The following is an 18,465-nucleotide window of genomic DNA, read 5'->3' as shown; positions in this document are numbered from 1 at the left end:
CCTCAAGAACTGTGGGGTTGCCTCTGTCTCTTATTCTTTTAATGAAGCGTGTATTGAATGATTACCATGAGCCGAGTATTTACCTCGGTGCTAAGGATACAGCAGCAGATGGGAGACTGTCAGCCCTCAAGAAGCACCACACGCTACAGTGGTCTTTCTTCCCTGAGCTTAATCCCACTGTCTTCAGTTGGGTTCGCCAAGAGAGAGACCCTGAAACAAGGACTGAAGCATTAGTAGCTGATTTGGGAGGTACAGGAAACACCAGTCAGGCAGTGGAGATGCGTAACCCGGAAGAAAGGCTGCAAATACTGGACACGTGACCGATCCCTCTACCACTGTGGATAAACTGGATTTTCATCCCCTGGGGAATCTTGGGAAAACTGTGTAACCCACACTTCAGGGTTGTCTCACCTGAGGGGAATGAATCAGCTTCGCTGGGGGCACTTGCTCTCAGCACTTCCAGCCTGCCTTGCAAATGGATCTTCTCCAGCTTCTGAGAAACCCCCCAGGGGAAGAGATATAGCTGTTGGTGGATGAAATTCAGCTGAAGTGCAATCAAGTGGAGAGACCCAAGGGGCAGGAGCAGAGTACGGCTCTAGGTCCTAAAATAGCGAATCCCTTATTCTTTAGCTTTGGGTGGTTGCACGGTTTCTTGAGCCCTGTCTGAACTGGTAATAGAGATCTCTAGCTGGAGGACGACAAGTATGCAGGCTTTATTCCAGGGACCACCCCTTTAGGTGACTCTGCAAACATCTTTCCTCATGAAATCCACAGAGTTGTTTAATCCCCAAGGTTTTGTATACAGGAGAAGGATGAAAGGAAGAGCCAGGCCACGCATTTAATAGCTACCACGTATTGAGTTCTCAGCATGAGTCAAACGTTGGGTTCATTGCTTTCTATGCATTATTGTCCGTTAACCATGCTAGTGAGGGACTACTATTTTCATGATGAGGCAGGGAAACTAAGGCTTAAAAAGGTTAAATGAATGGCAGGCCTGGGACTTGAATCCAGAGATTTCAGATATAATCCAGAGAAAACATTCTTAACCACCGCATTAGATTGTGCTACGTTGGAAGAAGTGAATTTAGACCTTGCATTTCAGCCATGTTCTTTTCCATGGCTCTAGTCAAGAAATGCAGGCTGACCTCCAGGGGCTATCAATGCTGGGAGGACAGAAGTCTGGAAACCAGGTACAGCAGAAAGTCCCAGAGCAAGAGGAAATGAACAAACATCGGGGCCCCTTCCAACAGGAGAGAGATCCTCAGGAAGAGGGCCTAAAATTTTGCTCAGCTTGGCCCCTTCTCTGAATAGTGGCTCCTAAACTTCACCATTATGGAAACCACCAGAAGCTGCAACATCCCGCTGCTAGCCAAAAAGGGCGAATAGACGACCAATGTTATCTGCCCTCCTAGAGGAAGGGTGAGTTCAAAGAGATGTTCAACCATCTGTCTCAGCAAGCTCAGCATTATCTAACAAAAGCTCTTTTCTCTTCTTCACCTTCTTCCCTCTTCACTCCTTCTTCACTCTTTAGGTAAATGTCTATAAGGATTCTCACCTCTCAGGCTGAGCTCAGACATCCCTAACAGGTGATGCAACAGACTTAGCTGTCACTGGCCTTTCCCAGAGCCCAGAGGGAACTGACATTTCCCTCAAAGGCAGAAACAGCTACTGAGCACTGCCCATGTGCCAAGCCTTTCAGTGCCATCTGCACATTATCTCATCTACTCGTTACAATGGCCCGTGAGGTTCTATTATTCCCAACTTTTAGATGAGGCACACGGGCTTTCTCTGACCATGATGTTTGGGTTTGCTGGTGATTTGCTTTTTTTTTTTTTTTTTTTTAAGTTTTTCTAAGACTCTTCACAAAATACCCATTCAGGAAAGCCATGAATATAGCTGTCAAAACCTCTCCCACTGGGCCAGCAGAAGACTGTCTGACCTTCGGGGAAGAGAGATAAGAGTGGACAATGTTCTGTATAAAAATATAAACTTTATAGATCCCTTCTGTGGATGAAAATAGATCAGAGATTGAAACTCTGGATGTGTAACTTTCTAGGTTAATTGCTTTGATTTTAGGCAGACACATTTGGATAGTTTCATCTGAGTGCCTCCCTTGGTGGGAGTGTGTGTGCAGATTATTAATCAGCTTTGCGTTACATTGGAGCCGCATCTAATTCCCTTAAGAATATGCAGTGAGAGTCTAGTAGCAAAAGGGAGCCTGGGGAGACATGTGCCCCATGTGGAGTCCTAAATGCTGCTTTATGTGAGCCTGGAATATAAAGAGAAAGTGGGGAGTCCTCCTTGTTCCCTGGGGGGGTCTCTGACTCTTCCCGGGAGCAGCATTAAGGCTCTTTCATGTCCCATAGTGGCAGGAAGAGCTCAGATTATTCCTCACAGCAGCCACTTCCCCTCAAATACTCAGCTGCCAATGCATACATCCTGATGGCTCAGCATCACCTGACACCCATTTGAAAACTGCATCTCTTTCCTGTTTCCTGACCTTTATCTCCAAAAACAAATGTCTAAGAATCCTTTGTTGCCTACCCTGGTGCCTGATGCACAGTTAAGGTCCAATAACAGATGACCAGATAGAGTCACGAGTGAATGCAATTATAACTCAGTGAATGAATAAAAAGCTAAGCTCTCCTCTTCATCGAGTCACCCACAGAGCACTAGGTCAGATATCCTAGCCCTAGACTCCAGCCTCTTCGTGGCACGGGATGGCTCCCACAAGCTTCTGAACACTGTTGGCTAAACAAACGCGCAACGGCAATGCTTGTTGTGGTTCAAGCAGCGTCATGCAACTTGATTTAACAGATGAGACCTGTGAAGGAAAATGTCAGTCTATACGGGAGGCAAGTTCCAGATGTTTGCTTATGAGTCTCAAAATGTGAAGCCAGTGATTGTGAACTCTCCGTCATTTCCCCCTAACCCACTGGTCAGTATAACCTCCTTCAAACAATTCCTGGGACTCTTACTGCTAAGGAATCAGCATGCTGCTTAATTTAGATAACCATTAAATTCATAAGTAATATATTGAGAGACTGGCTTTCCAAGACCATGCCCATCTTTCTAAATAACGGTGCAGTGGGAATTTGGTGTCATAAATTCACTAAGCCATGATCAGAGTGATGTAGGCTGGGTGCCACCATTCATTCCCTTCTGTGCCTTGGAGTCTAAAAGTTTTAATAGATCCAGATCCTAAAATGGCTAAGACTTCCTCCATGTAATTAGTGGTTTCAGAAGGAAAACCAGCATTCTGCAGGTCTTGGCTTCAAATTCAGAGTATGTTAGAGCTGGAAGAGAATTTAGAGATTATTCAATCTAGCATCTAGATGGTTGCTAGTTCGGAGAGTTTTAATATGGAAACTTACCTGTTCTGGGTTCTTCCTTTTCTTTGCAGAATAGAAGGCTTGGGTCACTCCCACACCTCCAAAGATGATTTGAAAATTAAGCCTGTCTTTTTCCCTGAGGACAGAACACAAGGTCATTCAGTTATAATGGTTCTAGGCCTAGGTTAAATATGTTTTCAAGTTTTATTGGAAAAGAAAGGAAAGATCCTGAGAACGTTTCCACACCAGGAGAGGCTAGCCACTTGGGAGGGGCTGGGTGAGTGGAACTCACCACGTTCACTGCATGACTTATGTGTTTAGGACCTACCTGGATCCTACCTGGTTCCTACCTGGTATCTCCAACTGCTTCACTTGGACATGAACATTCATCACCCAGGTTGGGCTGCCTTTACCAACTGTGCCTCCCATGGGTGCCTAGCAAGGACTTTGTCAGGATGCATCGCACATCCTGGTCATCAGGAGTCACGTTCAATCATGACCCACAATCCACCTTGAATTACTCCCTGTGGATACTCTCTAAAACATAGCAGAACCTGGGAACTCAAAAGAAACAGGTAAAACCCTATTATTGGAAGAGGCTGAAATGAAAATCTCAAGGCCCTTTGAGCTGTGTGACCAATGTTACTTCAGTAATGTCTTATTTTATAAAAACTAGTGTTCGGAGAGGAGCTTCTGATTTGTTCAAGTCACAGGTTATGGTAACGACAGAGCCAAACCCGGGATCCAAATTGCCAGAGTCCGTGGACCTTAGGCCTTCTTTCCCTGAACATAAGTAGTATGAATGTAATTTCTGTAACTGGAAATGCCCATCTAAAATATTTTTTTTATGTTTACTTTTGAGAGAGAGATTGAGAGAGAGAAAGTGAGCAGGGGAGGGGCAGAAAGAGAGGAAGACAGAACCTGAGGCAGTTTCCAGGCTCTGAACTGTCAGCACAGAGCCCCATGCGGGGTTCAAACTCACAGATTCCAAGATCTTGACCTGAGCCGAAGTCGGACCCTTAACCCACTGAGCCACCCAGGTGGCCTAAAATATTTCTTTAATAAATAGAGGAATAACCTACAAAGCTCAGGGTAGGCAATCCCACAGTCTAAGTGGCTTGTTGGTGGACAGAATTTCTGGAAACGTTGGACTGTTTCACATGTGGCACTGGGTGAACACGCTTCCTTCACACCATGCAGGAACCACGTTTCTTGGGTCCCTGTTCTTTCATCTTAGACTCTGCTTATCAAATCAAGTCAGTTTCTCCTATCAATGAGCTCTCTGAGGTGACACCTACCTATCTGGAAATTTTAAATCAGGGCCTTCAGCTCTGCTATTTAAGTTTAAAAGCTGGGCACCATGTTCAAACAGGGAGACCCTGCTCTGAGTCCCTTCTGTACTTGTGATGTCTGTTCCTTTTCCTGATTAATTTCCCTTCCAGGTAGCACCATTCTTGGTCTTTACAAGAACACGTTCTTTTCTTATACGCTTTGAATGTAATTTTCTGCTTTCGGTTTGGCAAGTGCTCTCTCCTATGCTAACTGTCTTATAAAATTATTATCTTCCAGGCAGAAACCTCATGGCAAAAATGCAGAGAAGAGCTCTGCAGAATCAGAGGCCAAGCTAACCATTTTTCCCAGCTCCGGTAGATGCACGGCAGTGCAAGGCCAGTAACGAACTTGCGTCACTGTAGTTGATGTCATGTGAAGGATATATTTTTCAGCACTCCCAGGTATACTGAGTAGATTGGGTTATAATAGCTTCCTAGGTCCTTTTCCTCCAACATCTTCATATAACCAAGGACACACCGTTGTGGGGTATCGAAGGTCATAGAGCATAGTCCTGAGGAAGAATGGCATCAGCTGGTCCAGAACAAGAATCATCCTATGACTTGGAAGGCAAAGAAGGTTGCTCTTTACTGCAAAGTCAGCTTCTGTACTAGGTCTCACCGTGTGGTCTGTCTTATCCTCACAACCTGCAGTGTGGGTGGTGTTATTTCCTTTCACATTCTTTTCAGGTTCATAAACAACAAGTTAAATGTTTATGCATTCATTCAAGATAAATGTAGTGAGTATCCATTATGTGCCTGGCATTAGAGGTGCAACAATGACAGACACACCTCCTCCATCATGGGCCTTGCAGTCTGTTTTCTACTGAGCAAATAGACACTCCATAAGGAAATAAAATGTTTAAAAATTACAAATTATGATAAGTGCTATTTAAAAAACATAGAATTACCTCCAAGTGTATAGTCCGCAAATAGTTGAGGCAGCCTTCCAATCCGTATGTTTCCCGACCCAGAGTCTGTGTTCTGTTCTTCGCAGCATCTTGCTTTCCAATCTCAGAGACTGAGCCGAACATCCCCAAATTATATGTTGCCATGCAAATAAAGAGGGGGTGTGAGTTAGTGGAGTATCTGCGTAGACCTACAACCCAGCAGGGGTTTTCCGCACGTCAGTGGGAGTTCTCTGTAGGTTTGAGTCGAGTCTACTTTTTCTTTGTGTCACTGAGGTGTCTCCCTGAGGCTACCCTTCAAGAGTTAAGGAACGCCGGCTCAGTACAAATCACATATCTTGTGGGAAGTCAAGAGTCTTCTTGGAGATATATTTCTGTTCCTGCTTTATCCTTATTCTCACTTGCCCTCTTGTGACTAGACTACTCACTTCTTTTTGCTCCAGGTTGACCTGGACAGGGACTCAGTCCCCTTTCCTTAATTTCACTTCAAACCTATCATGTGATGGTTTGTATGTTTCACACGTTCTAAGGGGCAATGATGAATGTTTACACTGCAGCGAAATAGAGAGAGACAGAAGCAGAGAGAGAGAGAGAGAGAGAATTAAAAGTGGACATTAGGAGCGCTTCAGTGGCTCAGTAGGTTAAGCGTCTGACTTCAGCTCAGGTCATGATCTCACGGTTCGTGGGTTTGAGCCCCACATCTGTCTCTGCTGATAGCTTGAAGCCTGGAGCCTGCTTTGAATTCTGTGTCTCCCTCTCTCTCTGCCCCTCTCCCACTCTGTCTCTCTCTCTGTCTCTCTCTCTCTCTCAAAAATAAATAAGCATTAAAAAAATAAAATAAAAATAAAATTGGACATTAGACCTTAGTCCTCAGGTAGCCTTCAAGGTCCCGTTGGCCACTCTCTTCCTCCCAACTTGTCTGCCCACCATACTGCCTGGCTTCCTCTCACCCTCACTTCTGCACTTTTCCAATTTCTTGTTTATTTCTTGTGTAAGATATTTGCATAGAGCTTTATTCTTCGCGATACTATTGCCTTCCTAGTCACCTCCTCTGGGTTTCCTCTTCCACCTAAGTATTTTATCAAGGCACTTGTCAAAATTGGTACTACTCTTCTCTCTCCCTAAGAGAAACTCTGCTGTTAGCTATTCAAACAATGCTATTTTTCACCCTGCTATGTCTGTTTGGACCCCTGAGTTACAATAGCAAATGTAAGAAAAGGGTTCAGCAGCCTAATAAGAACCCGCTTTGTACTTAAAGAGTAGGGAGAGAAAGAAAAACAAAGTTACAACTCATTCGTCCCAACATTCTGAAACTCAGGCTCTGTACGTCCCTGAAAGAACCTTAGTAAGAGATTTCCTCCCTGCGGCCTCCCTCACGGGTGTCAAAGCTAAAAATCATGTCAGCGAGTGAGAAAAAGGCAGGACAGATGACATCCAAAACTGCATGCCTTTCAATTGTGTCATTCTGCCCTTGTCCCGCGGAGCAGCAGCAGCTGCAAACCCATCCGCCAGCCTGGCACCGCCCTCTCAGGGCCACATCAGAACGAAAAGCAGCGGACACTGGGCTTCTTAGAAAGCTTTGTCCTTCCATGAACATGGACACCTCGCTGCTTGCCTAATTCTCTGGATCAATCTTGCAGGTTGAGCCGCTTCACTGAGGATTTGGGCACCTCATGACGCACTCTATGCGTCCCCGGGGCAGACACATCAGCCGTCTACCCTGCTTCAGTTCGCCTAATAAATTAATAGGCACCTCATCTGTGAACGAGCCAAGGCATAACCTCAGAAATGAGTGATGGGAAATACCACTTGGCTGCAGGTGTCTGTCTCCAGTTCAGCACTGAGCGCATATGTCTCACTGGATATCTCATTGCCTTGGGGGACACAGGGACACTGCTAAGATTCAGAGATGCATCACACACACATTTCCCCAGGGAGTTTGTAAAGTGCTTAAGAGCACAGACTCTGGAATCAGACGGCCTGGATAGTGTCCTGTCTTTGCCTCATGGAAAGCCTCAGTGACCCTGAACCACTCATCTAAACTTTGCATGCTTCATTATCTCATCTGCAATTATAGCATAATTACAGTGACTACCTCATAGAGTTGCTGTGAATACTTGTGTAGTATGCAAGGGACAGTGTCTCGTGCACAGTGCCAATAAATATGAGTGATTATCATCATATGGACAAGCAGGTCCCTACCATCTCACAGATAAAGTATCTTACTTCCATATACTTGTGTTTCTAAGTGAGTTAATGGGAGCCTGGGGATGTGCAGCAAAATGCCAGGAACACTCAAAGCCACAAGACAAATGTAGTTCATGTTCCTAGAGTATCAATTGGACACTTAAGAAGTAATTTAAAAGAATGAACACACCTATCTGTACCAACATGGATGGATGTCAAAAATGTCATTTTTAAGTGAAGAAAAAAAGCTATAGAGTTGTTCTCAGTGTAACTATTATTTTTAAAACAAAAAAGGTGGGGCGCCTGGGTGGCTCAGTCGGTTAAGCGGCCGACTTCGGCTCAGGTCATGATGTCGCAGTCTGTGAGTTCGAGCCCCGCGTTGGGCTCTGTGCTGACAGCTCAGAGCCTGGAGCCTGTTTCAGATTCTATGTCTCCCTCTCTCTGACCCTCCCCCGTTCATGCTCTGTCTCTCTCTGTCTCAAAAATAAATAAACGTTAAAAAAAAAATAAAACAAAAAAGGTATCTTTTTTCCACATATGTATATATGAGTATAAATCTCTAAGGATAAACCACAAAAAAGTAGCAATTATTTCTAGGGAGTTGAGAGGAGACAGGTTATCAGCGGTGGTCAAGGGGGACTTCAGACTATAATGTTCCGATTGTCTTTAATGTGGGAGAACAGATTTATAAACTGTTTGTTAAATAAGCTTTTCTCTTTAAAAAGTAATTTAAAATATTATTTTATTTTACAACAAGCCCAGCTATATCATGGGATAGAAAGTGAATAAATTTGTATAAATTTTCAAAATGAAACATGACATATCAAAGATGTTTTCCAATTGCAGTGTGAACTAGCTACCAGAGCCTCCCAAGATATACATTTACCTTGTTTTCTTGTTAAAGTAGCTTTGGAAGAAGAGATTAAGGATCACTGTATTGACTGGGTGGGATCCCATTCCATTTTTCTCAAACATAGCTGGTAATGCAACATGCATCCATTTACCCAGGCCAGAATGTCACCTAGCCATCCTTCACATTCTCTTTGCTTTCAACACATATCCAAGGCTTAGCTCCTAGATCCCTCTAAAAAGTGTCCATTTCTTACAATTCTCATGTCTGGAGTCTTCCCTGGAAATATTGCAGATCCTCAGTACTAGTTCCCTTGCCTTTATTCTCCCAACTCCCTCCACTGACACTGATGCCCTCATGATCTTTCGAATGCAAATACCATCAGGTCATTCTACTATTTATAATTCTTTGGCGACTCTCCATGAACTATAATTCATCTAAGCAGCTTTATAGCAAAGACAATTCATGACATGATAGGGCAGCTAACTGATCGCTAAACTGTCCCTGTCTTCATTACCACAAAGTTTTAGCTTAGAGACAGCTGCCTAGAAGGAGATGCATTTTGTAGATCACCTTACACCTAGGTAGGGCCAGATGACAAAGTCTAGCCAATGAAATGTGAACAAAAATGATGGATTCTTCTATGGTTTGTTTTCTTTCTTTCTTTCTTTCTTTCTTTCTTTCTTTCTTTCTTTCTCCTTCCGCCAGCTGGATGCAGATCACAGGCTCTGGTGATGGTAAGGCCACCGGAAGAAGGGGGCCTGGATCCCTGAATCCACATGGAGGCCATCTGCCTGCTGGTCAGAAACACCTATCTTAAATGGTGGCACACACAAAAAATAAACTTCAGTTGTAGTTGAGCTGTATGAAATAGTATATACATTGATGTCTGCCCCCAGTTCCCAGCAGACAGCTCGTAAAACCCTTGTTATTTCCTAAGTGATAAGATCCCTAAGGGTGTCTTTTGTTCTACTGAGGTAACTCTGAGCCTTGATTAGAAGCTTTGAATTTTCAGCCCCATCCCTGATCCTCCAGAGAGAGGAGAGGGAAGGAAATGGGAGTTAACAATTGCTCATGCCTACATAAGGAGGTTTCCACAGAATTCCAACAGTAGAGGGTTTGGAGAGCTTTCAGGTAGGTGAACACAAGCACACCAGTGCTGTGACACCCCCAATTCCATGGGGACAGAAGCTCCTGTGTTCAGGACCCTAACCCTACACAAGAAAACCTTGGTTTGTGAGCATAATTTATTCTGGAAACATGCTTGTAATCCAAAGCACTTGTATATCAAAGCAAATTTCCCCATAAGCAATCGTGGAAACTCAGATGATTCACAACCGAAAATATTTTGGGTTTCCACAACCGGAAAATATTCATATCAAAATGACTACAGTACTGTAATATAATACAAAATAATAAATAAAATACAAAATATAAACAGAAATAAACAAATTAACCCGTACTTCCCTTTGAAAACCTTTGTGGCTGGTGTGAGGGAGACAAGAGAGAGGAAGGTAATTGTCTAGGATGACTTTTACTATCGCTAAAGAAACCACTGATATCTATCGGCTCAATGGAATCTTTTTTCTGCATGGAGGCTTATTATACGCTTGCACAGATGTTGACTAAGTATGGTATTAATAAACTCCTGTCACATACTGTATTTAATGTAACTGGCAATAAGGCAGCAGAGGAAAATGTCTATGTCTGCAGGCAGCCTGGCCTAGAATGAAGCAAAGCATCCCTAAGCTTACTCTTATATGCAAAAGCAAAGGACTGTCCACAAGTGCTTTGAAGTGACAAAAATACACTAGTGTCAGTTGTGGGCACCTGCCAATGTTCTGAAAAATCGCCGATTTCTGCCAAGCACCGCGGCCTGAGACAGAGTATCTGAGCATGGGAGATGATCACCCACAATCCCACAGGGAGGGAGGGAGAGAGAGAGAGAGATCAGCTGTGATTGGGTGACATTCAGCATCACATGCTACTCGTGTTGCAAGACATGGCTCATTTAGCGAGTTAAAATTTATTAGAAATGCTTGCGCATCATGGGGAACGAGCTTCTCGCATTCCAAGGTTTCACTGTGTATCTCTTTATCTAGCTGTTCATCTGCTTCCTTTATTGTATCCTTTAATAAACCGGTAAACTTAAGTGAGTTCTATGGCTGCTCTCACAACTTGTTCAAATCTGAAGAGGGGCTCATGGGAATCTCTAGCCAAATCCGGCAGAAGTTGCTGAAGACAACAGTTCAAGTGAGAACCCTCCTATCTTCTTAATCGTTTGCCACCTCCTTCCTCCCTATCCCACCCACCCCCAGTGGAATCCCCAACGGCAGCTGGAGAGGGAAAAGAAAAGCAGCAGGACCAGGCAGGAGGTTCTCATTCGCAGACCCATCACTGCAGCAGGCCAAAGCTGGGGGCAGGGCAGAAGAGTTTCCCACGCGTTCAGTTCCGGTTTCAAATTGTAACTTCAACTGAACACTTGAAGGACTAAAAACAAACAAACTGTACTTTGACCTGTCTAGGAGTTACAATGAATAGAAAAGTCATAGAACCACCAGAATTTCCATTTGGAAAAAGCAAACATTACCTCCCCTGAGTAAATTTTTAAAAGACAGTGGAAAATAAAAATAAATTTGAACTTTGATTTGGTAACTTGAACTTTACAAGTTCTGCATATTCCATATACTAGTTTCATTGCTGTCAGAACCACTGAAATAATCATAATTTAGAGTCAGGGGGTAGACTGTGGGGAAATAGGTTTTCCCACAAAATAGAAATCCGAAGGCAGAAATATCATCCAAATCCAGGTGACGTGACTATACTTTCTCTTTCTGGATGAAGAGCCAGTCTTTATGGTAATGAATAGGATTCAAGAGGCCTAATATTTTTTAACATCATCTTAAGTTGAGATGTCTAAAATGTTAGCTTGCTTTTTAGACCAACAGCATCATTATCACCTAGGAACTGGTTAGAAATGCAAATTCTCAGGTCCCTCCCCTGGCTTACTGAATCAGAAATTTAGAGAGTGGTCCCAGCACTCTGTGTTTAACAAGGCTGTGATTCTCCCCCACCTCCCATTAACCCTCAGTTTCCTAAAGTCTGAGGACCATGGGTGTAGGATATTCCAGAATATTGACATAAGCCTTTATATCAAAAGGCAGCAATGGAACACAATTCTAGCATTAAAAAAAAAAAAATTCATGCAGTAGACAGGACACTATTTGAGCTGGGAGAGAACTGTCCCAGCAGATAGGGGTGGGGGTCATGTAGACACAGCTGACAAGCAGAGGGATGTAGTGTCAGGAAGCCATGCAGGGAATCATGCTAGCCCCCCTGTCATATGTGTTTTATGTGCCCATGAAGCAGTCAGGTGGGAATAAAGTCACATACAAAGATGCATACATTCACACAGGTCAGTGAAATGTCATGTCCATGACTATTATGCACATGCAGGTGCTTAAAAAACTTAACATTCTTCACTGAACACTTGAGAGTTCAAGAAAAGAGTTAATCTATATATGAGCCATACAATTGCATTATTTATTAAATGAGCTGGAAGCTTATGGCTTGTCACACAAATAAAAGGTTGAATTGTTTCTGTCTCTGTCTGTCTGTCTGTCTCTCTCTCACACTCAATCACACACACACACACACACACACACACACACACACACACCCCTATTTATTAAAACCTGCACCAGCAGGGGCACCAGGGTGGCTTAGCCGGTTAAGCCTCTGACTTCAGCCCAGGTCATGATCTCACGGTTCTTCGTGAATTGGAGGCCTGAGTCAAGCTCTGTGCTGACAGCTCAGAGTGTGGAGCTGCTTTGGATTCTGTGTCTGCCTCTCTCTCTGCCCTTCCCCCACTCAGCTCTGTCTCTCTCTCTCTCAAAAATAAATATTTAAAAATTTAAAAATAAATAAATAAAATCTGCACCAGTATCAAAGTGAAAATTACAGGTGTAGCTAGTCACCGTAAACACCCAAAGTCACATGGCTAGGACGGGGTAGACCCAAGTCGCCCACCCAGGCAGTAAATTGTTCTTTTAACCACTCCACTATACGACTTCCTGCGAAACTGAGAGCACTTTATACATTAGTCTATAATAACAGATAGTCTGCCTGTTGCAACAGATTATCCATTTTCCATCTAAAATTTATCTAAAATTACTTCTTGTGAGAACTGGGGCAAGGTATCTAGCCTCAATGAGTAAACCAATGTTTACTCTTTCAATTCATAAGGCTGTTATAAAAATGATGCAAAGTATGTGCAATAGCACCTAGGTCCCTAGGTGGGAGGTCCATAAAATTCTTACAAATGCTTTGAAGAGCAAAGAATACACCACCACCGGTCAATTCCGACTCCCTCAAGGTAGACCCATAAAGTCTAAGTGTGGGGGAGCGTTACCATACATATTCCCAACTTGGAAATTGGTTGGCTTAATGGTATCTCCCGTGAAACAATGGATTTGTGTATTCAATTCACAAAGACTCAAAGAATACCAACATGCCCCCAATCACAGGAAAGTGCACGCTATAGTCAGAGGGTTACAAGCTGCTATGGACCAGCTCAAGTGTTCGGCCAGCCACTGTAATGGGAGTTTATTCACATTATCTTAATGAATCCTCATGACAGTGAGTTTGATATCATTGTCATCATGTTCTAGATGAGAAAATGACAGCATTGGTGGGTTAATCAACTTGTCCATGTCACGATTAGAAGATGTGACAAAATAAATGGAGTACTACATGGCAATGAGAAAGAACGAAATATGGCCCTTTGTAGCAACGTGGATGGAACTGGAGAGTGTGATGCTAAGTGAAATAAGCCATACAGAGAAAGACAGATACCATATGTTTTCACTCTTATGTGGATCCTGAGAAACTTAACAGAAACCCATGGAGGAGGGGAAGGAAAAAAAAAAAAAAAAGAGGTTAGAGTGGGAGAGAGCCAAAGCATAAGAGACTCTTAAAAACTGAGAACAAACTGAGGGTTGATGGGGGGTGGGAGGGAGGGGAGGGTGGGTGATGGGTATTGAGGAGGGCACCTTTTGGGATGAGCACTGGGTGTTGTATGGAAACCAATTTGACGATAAATTTCATATATTGAAAAAAAAAAAGAAAATACCAAAAATCAAAATTTGATAGTACTCCCTTCCACTGAAAGTTGATGAAAAGGAGATTTTCCAGTTTCTGGGGTGAGTAGAAAGTGGTAAGTTCCTGGAAGGTGATTTGTCAGTAGGTATCAATAACGTTAAAGATAAAACTTCCAGGAATTTCTCCAAAGAAGGCGATCATATTTAAAACTATTTAAGTACATGGTTGTTTATTACAGCATTAAACGTAATTCCAAACTGATCTGAAAAAAAATCTAAGCAGAAATTTTAAATAAAATATGGAGTGTTCCTTTTAAAAAAAAAAGATATGACAAAATAATATAATGTAATATATTACATTGCAATATAATATAATATATAATAATATATAATATATATTAGAAGATGTGATGAAATAACATAATGTAATATATTACATTGCAATATAATATATAATAATATGATGTATAATATGTACATAATTTTTCTTTTTATATATAATATGTCTTTTATATATATGTATAATTTCTTTTATATATATATAATTTATTGTCAAATTGGTTTCCATACAACACCCAGTGCTCATCCCAACAAGTGTCCTCCTCAATGCCCATCACCGCTTTCCCCACTCCCCCACCTCCCATCAACCTTCAGTTTCCAAGAGAGGTTTCCATAAGAGTATGGTTTCCCTCCCTCCCTCTCTATAACTCCCCCTCCCCCATGGTCTTCTGTTAAGTTTCTCAAGATCCACATATGAGTGAACACATATGGTATCTGTCTTTCTCTGACTGACTTATTTCACTTAGCATAACACCCTCCAGTTCCATCCACGTTGCTACAAATGGCCAGATTTCATTCTTTCTCATGGGCAACAGACTTTACATATGTGTGGGACTAGATTAATGGTTTCCGGATTTTCGGCCATGGGTGCCACCTTCATGACTTATGCTATTTCCAGATGATACCTGTAAGGGACCACCATCATTCCTTGCCACAGACAAAAGGTATTTACAGAAATTAAAACAAAAAACTGAACAATGGCATTAGGCCCTTGCTACAGGCTGTTTCCTTTCTTTTTGTGAAAATGGAAATTGACAAGCATTTGGGAAGGGTACACACATACTAGCCTTAACCTGAAACTTTCTACTTACCATAACCAATATGATTTTATAGTATTGGAAAGAGAACGCTATTGGGTAGGTGATTTAATGTCATTTAACGTCTTATCCAGAAACCAACTCCAATTGTGTCATGTGTCACCAAAGAACATTTGCGGTGGCCCCAGTGTTACTTATCTACACTTTAGGAAATGACGGACCAGAATGTTTTCAAGGTTCTTTCTGGTCCTTCAATTTTATGGAAAGTTTTCCTTCTTATGCCTTTGGAATCAACCTATTACCTAAATTAATGTACTTTCAGGCAGTGCTCAGTCATGCGTGGGTGTGTCATAAACATTGGTAATGGAGGATAAAATGGATAAAATACATACATCACCCCCATTCAAACTTACGTCAGTGATCAGAACACAGGAATGCAAGTTATCCAATTCACCTGTAAATTTAACAGTTCCCTAAAGCTGAATATGTCTCCAGTGACTAGGAACAAACACTGGGGAGAAGGCTACCTGTCAAAACAGAACACAGCTCACATCAGCTCAAAATGGTGCGAAGGAATTTTGCTGGCTATTTTCTACTGAGTAAAGAGCACTATCAATTCACATCTGGAGTTTATCTGTAAAGATAAATCACCTTCCAAATGAGCCTTTCTGCCTCCCCAGAAAGTTTCATTTCTATAAAGAGATAAGACAGACAATTCTTAGGCAGAAGGAAGAAGATATGGACAAAGAGTGTGCATGTCTGCTTGCTCCTTGCTGGCTTTCCCCAAACTGTAAAAATTAAAACAATGAATAATGAATTGGAAAAATAACACCTGATTAGAAATAAAACAACTTGATAAAAGTACTGCAGAACTGTTCTCTGTTGATTGGCCTCACTACGGGCAGCAGAAGCTCCCAGATAGTCAATACTGGCGATTTTTAAATGCAAATGTCCCTTCCATTTCCAATTACCCTCCTGGGAAATTTCACTTGAACAATTCACTAGATACAATTTTCACCTCTGTAAATTTTGCTGTCCCTTTCACAGACTTGAGAGTCCGTGGAAAGCATGCATAAATGACTTAGTAAAGTGAGTGGCTGAATGTCATGCTTAATTTTAAGTGCTATCTGAAGATACCATGCCAAGAATCGAAAGATGCTAACAGAAACGTCAAGGAGAAAACCCCTGCTAGGGAGCCCTTCATGTCCAGTGTGAGTATATATCATCCAAACTGGAATGGACTTATAAAATTAAGAAGAAATGTATCAGTTACAGAATAGGATGCTAAAAACCACCCCAAAATTCATTCCCGTAAAAGAACGATTATTTATTATTTCTCTTGAGTTTTTGCATCGGCCAGGGGTTGACTGATACAAGTTGAGCTCGGCTGGGAACAGCTCTGGCTTCATGTGTCTCTCATTTTCCTCCTGGGTCCAACCGGCTTGTCTAGGCATATCCTTCTCATGTCCATGGCAGAAATTCAAAGGTGTAAACTCAACGGCATAAGTGCTTTTCTCAAGCTTCTACATGAATCAGTTAACATGCAAGTCACGTGGCTGAAGCTAGAATCAAGAAATAGGGAAATACTGTCCCTTCCTTGGCGAGCAGAACTACAAAGGCACATGCCAAACAACACAGATATAGTGCACTGACCACTGCAGTTGTTTAGGGAGAGAAGTATTGGTGCCACAAACTCAGTCTATCTCAGGCTAGAATTAATAAACCAAGACATCTTAAACAATCTGCCTCAAAGTGAGTGTATATTGAAAAAACACAATAGAAAAAGATGCGGCTATTGTATGATATTAATCAAGTCACATCATCTCTCTAGGCCTCTCTAGGCCTCAATTTTCTCGTGGAATCTTATATCTTATGATTCTAAGTATTACTAGAAGCAATTGTATTCATTTCCTCCATAAATGAAGATACACATGAAAATTGAACTGAGAAAGCATACACGTTGTGATTTATCTTAAACCTTCTGCTAGATGGTCATTAATCTCATTACTCGATACAGATTCCAATCAGGATGAGGGCACGTAGGCCAGTGCTTGTTTCCATGACTGTGCAGCTGCCCCATCTACATGGAAATACCATAGGAACAGACTATTAAACCGAGCTGTTTGCAACTGCTCCCTAGAACCTTATTATGAATAATATGTGTGCTAATCAGAAATTCAATTAATAGGGATTTGAAAAGATTTAGAGCAATACATCCTTTTCCCTTACTTCATTCTCTTGCAATGAGAGTGAAGAATGGATGTGGTTATTTTAATAACAAAAAAAGCCATCTGCCTACAAGGGTGATTGTAGCTTGGTACCCTCTGTCCCAGGTACTCTCAGAAGTCCACAAACATCTTGACCTAACACTGAAGTCTGTCTGCTTTCACATTTGAGCATTTTTTTCTCTCTCTCCTACCATCACTGCATTCACTTACACAACTGGTCAAAAATAACCTGCCCCCCCAGCCCTCCCCCCCCGTGGTACCCTTCCAGCTAGAGTCTTGGACATCTTCCTTACTATACTCTGAAACATGTCAGGTGCCAAGAATAGATGGACCTCTGTCCTACTGTAAAGGGGGGGATGGGAGGTATTCTTGTATTTTTTCTTACATTTTTTTCCTTTTTAATAGACTTTGTTTCTTAGAACAGGTTTAGATTACAGAAAAATTGAGAGAGTAGTAGAGTTCTGATTTCCCTCATATTACTTGCCCCTACTATTAACATCTTACATGAATATGACACATTTTTTTTGCATATAATGAACCAACAGCGATATACTGTTATTAACTAACGCTCATAGTTTATTTAAATTTCCTTAGTTTTTACCAAATGATCTTTTTCTGTTCAGGATTCCATATTACATTTATGTTAGGTCCCTTTAGGCTCCTCCTAGCAGTGGTCATTCCTCAGACTTTGTTTAGATTACCTGGAGACTTTTAAAGAGTACTGGTCAGGTGTTTTGTTGGATGCTCTATTATTAGAATTCGTCTACTATCATGAAAGAGTGGGTTTATGGGTTATTGGGAAGAAGTTCAGACAGATAAATTTCCATTTTCACATCCTATCAAGTATATGTACCAGGAATGTAATTTATAACTATTGATGTTGGCCTTGACCACCTGACTAAGGTAGTGTTTGTCAGGTTTCTCCACAATGAAATTACTCTTTCCTCCCCTTTCTATGCTGTACATTTTGAAAAGAACTCCCTCTGGTCGGCCTACATTTAAGGAGGGAGAGTTTATGCTCTAGCTCCTTGAGGGTGGATCTCTACATAAAATATTTGGAATTCTTCTGTGCATGGGCTTTGTCAATTCTTACTCATTTATTAATCTATTCAATCACTTATTTACGTCATTTGGAGTCATGTATACTTATTTATAATTTGAGTTAAAGTCTAATACTCTATTTTTTCCTCTCAAGTTGTCCCATTTCTGGCCATTAGGAGCTCTTTTAGTTGGCTCTTGTCTCCCATTGGTATGTCCCCCTTACTGTGTGTGTGTGTGTGTGTGTGTGTGTGTGTGTGTGTGTGTGTGTGTATCACCTTCTTCTTTTTTATTTAGTTCGTTTTTACTTTCTGGTGCTACAAGATGATGCAGGCTCATCTTGTATATTTCCTCTCCAAGTCGTAGAATCAGTCATTTCTCCAAGTAGTCCTCGGAGG

The 18,465-nt window shown here is 41.9% G+C and overlaps 1 long non-coding RNA gene across 1 annotated transcript in view; it reads right to left on the bottom strand.

The window, feature by feature from the left end:
• Positions 1–3,373: 3,373 nt before the first annotated feature.
• The window catches only part of LOC125175409 (uncharacterized), a 51,364-nt gene continuing 36,272 nt past the window's right edge, over positions 3,374–18,465 (bottom strand). Inside the window, exons 2-3 of the long non-coding RNA XR_007155782.1 lie at positions 5,572–5,681; positions 3,374–3,468 (exon numbers count right to left, since the gene is read on the bottom strand). This is a non-coding gene — a long non-coding RNA (uncharacterized LOC125175409). The remainder of the gene's footprint in view (positions 3,469–5,571; positions 5,682–18,465) is intronic.

Source organism: Prionailurus viverrinus, chromosome C2 (genome assembly GCF_022837055.1).
Source record: "Prionailurus viverrinus isolate Anna chromosome C2, UM_Priviv_1.0, whole genome shotgun sequence".
Taxonomy (NCBI): domain Eukaryota; kingdom Metazoa; phylum Chordata; class Mammalia; order Carnivora; family Felidae; genus Prionailurus; species Prionailurus viverrinus.
Note: the sequence above shows the minus strand (reverse complement) of the source record. Positions and strands in the feature narration are given on the sequence as shown.